We start from the raw sequence: 5,790 nt of genomic DNA on the forward strand, positions 1-5,790 counted from the left end.
TATAATATTCTGCACAACCTCACGTAGTGGAAATGCTGCCTATAGCAACCAATCACATTCTAGCTTTCATTTATTTACTACATTCTACAAAATGACAGCTAGAATCTGATTGGCTGTTATAGGTAATATCTCCACTTTTTCAAACCCGCAGTTTAGTAAATATACCCCTTAGTGTCATTAGCAAACTTGAACACTTTGGGCTTGAGTCATTAAGGCACGCATTACTTAGCGCTACTTACGTCTGCTTTAGTCAGTAAGTCTGGTATCCATACACCCGAATTCATCAATGAGTGCATGTGAAGATAAATGTGGTGATGACAACGGGTGCGGATTAACGCTGTTCTACTAGACAAGACACTGCAAAATACGTACAATACCTATGTAGAATATAAACTCACTAAAGAACGCACAGCAAAAAAACTATTCAAATAATGTTACCTGTTAATGATATAGGCTTTAATGAGAAAACATGTAAATTGAAATAAAAGTGTTTTTAGAAATATTATTTTTTTTTAATGAAGAACAATTATTAGGCTGTTCTTAATGTGTATTGTACAAAACATTATTTTTATCGTTGCTCCTGATTGCAAACACATGTTATAGCATGCATACGAGACTGTCATCACTAGTATTCAGGACTAAGACTAGCCCTGTAGCTGGAGCAAGAAGACCAGCTCACTTCTGCGTGCGCTTGAACCAGACTTGGACGTCACTGCACACGAACGCCCTTACTATACATCGCCTAGGTACAACCGCCCCTTCTGCACCCCGTTCCCGCCCTGAAATCGAAGGGTGTAGCAAGTGTCATTTGCCCTCCAAGGCGACATGGACGTGGCTGCGTTCATTGGCGTATAGTCCGGTTCTGCAGACTGAATGAGCGGACGATACACAAACAAAAGGCTGATTCTCTCCTCAATGACTCAGACCCTTTATTTTCAAAGCAATCTACAAAGTGATTAATAAAAGTATTGAAAAGGGTAGGACCCAGTCTGAATATGTTACATTTAAACAAAAGTGTTCTATTCTTCAACCAGTTCTCTATCCATGGAGTACTTTTCCCCTAGACCTCGTATCCTCATCTTAAGCGCCAGACTTTTGTACCAGACTTCTATCCGGAGCATAAAATCAAAATATATCATTACAATTGCAATACCAAGATCCAGTTTGAAACTTATATCCTCATGAAAACTAATTATATTTGTTAGGCATGATTACTCTTTCATAAAACCATGCTTAGACTGTGTTATAAACTCATTGTCTATGTCAGAATTACATTCCTCGTAAACCTTTCAAATAACTTATAGTCAAACTCATACGTCTATAATTCTCTGGTTTCAATTTTATCTTCATTCTCTAGATTGGTACTACATCTTCTTTCTACTCAGACCAGATTATAAGGGAGTCCATGCATATATGAAATTATGATTCATCAATTACTGCACTTAAGTCCTTTAGCATATGAGGGTAAATGACATATAGGGCAGGTGTTTTATCTGTCTTAATCTTAATTTGTCATAACTGCACTCTCTCCTTTGTTAGACTAGGTACACACTGGAGGTTCTCCAGCCAATTAACGGGCCAATCACCCGATAAACGACCGCTCTGCCACATATCGCGTTAGTGTGTATAATCACATGATGAACGACAGTCGTTCCAAAGGGCCGATTGGCATTTCATTTGGTTGCACTGTTTAATAATTTCGTTCCAATCACCTTCTGATCATGCAGTGTGTATACACTCACAATCACGATCTCCATAGAGTTACTGAGTCATGGGAGTAAATGTGTCATAGTGCAGGTTGTACAAGTCGCCGGAAATCCGCGAGATGACAGCTTAAATTTAAAGCGGCGCTGCCTTGTAATTCCCTTTACAAGGCAGCGCCGCTTTAAATTTAAGCTGTCATCTCGCGGATTTCCGGCGACTTGTACAACCCGCACTATGATACATTTACCCCCATGGTCTTTTCAGTTGATGCCGGCAATGAACATGTCCTGGTAACTAAATATAGAGAGTGCTGTAGATGGAATAATTCGTCCTGAGACTGAATATTTTGTTTAAGAGTCACAGAAGCTAACAAAATTCAGTATGACATGTGGATAGCTATAACAAGTAGAGATGTTCACTGAGTCCCATGTTTTGGTTTTGGTTTTGGTTTTGGATCTGGATTAACTTTGTGTTTTGGTTTTGGATCCCTATTTTTTCTAAAATCCCAATTTTTTGTGCAAAAATCACATAATTTGGCTCTTTTTTTTATCCCTACATTACTATGAACCTCAATAATATTAATTTCCAATCATTTCCAGTCAATTTTTGTCATGTGACAAGAACACTGCTACCCCTCCTGTTTCTCTATGAGCAATGGCACTGAGCAATGTCACTGGAGAATGGAGAGTGACAAGAACACTGCTACCCCTCCTGTTTCTCTATGAGCAATGGCACTGAGCAATGTCACTGTAGAATGGAGAATGACAAGAACACTGCTACTTCTGTTTCTGTGTGAGCAATGGCGCTGGATCTCCTGGGGAGGGAGGTACTTATGGAATCCAAAACCCGCGAGATCCGACAACGCAACAATGACATTTTGCCTCGATTCAGATCTGAGGACGCCCGAAAGTACCGAGCCGGCTCGTGAGCCTGCTCGGATCGCCTAAGTTTGGGTGGGTTCGGTTTTCAGAAAACCGAGATTGAGCATCTCTAATAACAAGGCTGTTAATCAGTCTGACAGGAATGGATGAATGCATATACTGTGCTGTCATTCTCTAAACGACTAAGTGACCAGATGAAGAGCACAGATCTGAAGGTAAATTGTGTCAGTGTGTACGCATGAATCGCCAGACCAGTAGGACCTTCAGCCGTACGTACAAATATTACAGATAACAAATTGGTCAGAAAATTCTCTAATCTAACCTACCCTTAGACAAGTAACAACTATTGCTACACAACCTATTTATTGGTCATTTTGACCTCCTTTGTGGATACAGAAGAAAAACCATGATCAGAAGGGATTGCAGTCAAATGGGTCCAAAACCGTCTAATGGGCCATCAAACTTACAGTGTGTATGGGCACTTTTGTGAAGCAAAGATACACCACCATAATCTGGTCAATTGTGGTATATGAAATACCAGTCAAACAAGATTATCCACCTTATTAAATCCATTGGAGCACCCAATGGATGAAGATTTAATTAAGCAAGGTAGTGCTATTCTATACTTTGACAAGAGTAACCCAGCAGCAATTCTTTACTTTTGCAAAGAGTACAGGAAGTTCCTTCCAGAAGGAAGAGAGGCTGCACGTTAGCTCCTTATTTTTAAGAGCTGGCTTTGCTTTCAATTTAAATCTTAAACTTGAATTAAAATCATGAGCGTCTCACTGGGCAATGAGCTTGAACTAGAATGGTATAAAACGTCGTGTAATGGGGTAACTGAGAAACAGGTAGATCAACATGGCTTAAAGTTAGACCTGCCAAGTGTGGGGACCTATTGCCTTCAACTAATTTGCAACCAATTCTCTACCTATGCACATACTTTTTTTTCCTTCGACCTAGTATCCTCATCTTATGTACTAGACTGGTATGTGGAACAGCAACAGACATTTTCAAAAAATCCAATTATAGGACACCTTACGACACATTCATCATAGATATCACATAGGGCTTCATTTTGGCATCCACAGGAAAGATGTATTATTGATGTATTATTTCATATTTTATGTCCAGGACTAGAGGCAGAAACCATGCCCTGTAGCCTGTGCATTCAACATTCAGTTTCAGTACTGTCTGTGCATGATAATGCAAAAGTGCCAACGTACTTCTGAATATTGAGGACCATCCTGTGACATGACACGGTGATGTCACTGTGAAGAGGTGCCCACCGGGGGACTTACCTGATCACTGTTGTCAGGATGCAGGTAAGTCCTTTTCTTGTTCAGCGCCCATTGGTGACAACTAACTAATATCCAATACACAGGCCTCACTAATTTTGTTCCACTAAGAGGTACATCTTTCCCTTCTAATGACTTTTTTGTAATATCTCTCTAAACATGATAACTATCATTAGTAACATACACTAAACTCTATCACAGTTACTTTAACTTTGCTAACACATATCACACAAATACAACTGAATATTAGATAAATATATAGTACTTGTCAACTTTGGCAAGGCTTGCTCCGGGAGATCGGGGGAGGTGGGTGTCTTGGGGGCAGGGCCCAGCGTGTTGCGCCATTTGGCCCCGCCCTCTAAAAATTAATCACCTTTTCGGACCAATTGGAGCAGGGGACAGAGCCAGATGATGCGCGTTTCACGTCCTAAGACCCGCCCCCACCACTGTACAGCTTCAGTGGTTAGGAACCGGGAGCTTAGCCTGCTCTCCCGAGATTCAGGGAGGACTCCCAGAAATTCGGTAGTCTCCCAGACATGCCGGGAGAGTAGGCAACTGTGAAATATATACAATCATGCAGTCTTTGTTACATCCCGCTTCTCCCTTTCTTCTTCTTAGGCATAAGCATACAGTCACTTTAATAAAAGCTGGCTCCTCAACACACAGTTATAGGCTTTTCCACAGATAGCAGATAATGCCAAAGAATTTGGTGCAGTTTTTCTCAATTTTAAACTTAGGCTCTATCCCCTATCTGTCCATACACTTCACCCTTATTATTATTATTTAGGGGATCCGAGTAGGCTCGCAAGCCAGCTCGGTATCTCTGCGTGTACTCGGATCTGAATCGAGGCAAAACATCATCGTTGCTTTGTCGGATCTTGTGGGTTTTGGATTCCATAAGTACCTCCCTCCCCAGGAGATCCAGCGCCGTTGCTCACACAGAAACAGGGGTAGCAGTGTTCTTGTCACTCTCCAGTCTCCAGTGCCATTGCTCAGTGCCATTGCTCACCCAGAAACAGGAGAGGTAGCAGTGTTCTTGTCACTCTCAAGTCTCCAGTGCCATTGCTCAGTGCTACTGCTCATACAGAAACAGGAGGGGTAGATGTGTTCTTGTTACTTGACGAAAATTGACTGGAAATGTTTGAAAATGAATGTTATCTTAATGTTATTGAGGTTAATAATAATGTAGCGATAAAAAAGAGCCAAATATTGTGATTTTAGCAACAAAAAAAAATAGGGATTTAATAAAAAATAAAAAAAACGGGATCCAAAACCAAAACACGCGAGGGCGGTTTTGCCAAAACCAAAACACGAAGTTAATCCAGATCCAAAACCAAAACACGGGGGTCAGTGAACATCGCTAGTTATTATATCACAGTCCCATAAATGGGTATTATACAATATTCTTCTGGTCTCCTCACCTGTTCACTACCTGACTAATAATACAATAACCAGTCCAAACAAATCAATAATAGGGCAAAATATGGGTTACTTATCCCCACTGATTTCCAGTATCTGCATGGATGAGGTCTCCTCTCTGTTCAGGTGTCCAGAAGCTCTCTCATTGGGAAGCCTTTCCCACTCTCCCCTTGCGTCCCCCTCTCTGGAGTCTCACTTTCACTCAGACCCCCTAGGCAGTCCCAGGCCCCAATACTTTACACCTGTTCCCTCCCCTCTCTCTGTGCCCCTGTGTGTAGATGACGAGTGCACGTAAAGGTATACTAAGCGGGTAATGTGGGACAGCAAGTGCTCTCTGATCTCTGTTGCAGGTAGTTTTGTTTGCAGGCATCATTTCTAGGGATTGGACCCAGTACAGAGAATTGCAACCAAGGAGTTAAACCAAAATTAAAGCAATAATTACGAGAACTGGCGTAGTCCCACAGAGTCAAACATGTCAAAGTGATACATAT

This window comes from Mixophyes fleayi, chromosome 12 (assembly GCF_038048845.1).
Source record: "Mixophyes fleayi isolate aMixFle1 chromosome 12, aMixFle1.hap1, whole genome shotgun sequence".
NCBI lineage: Eukaryota > Metazoa > Chordata > Amphibia > Anura > Limnodynastidae > Mixophyes > Mixophyes fleayi.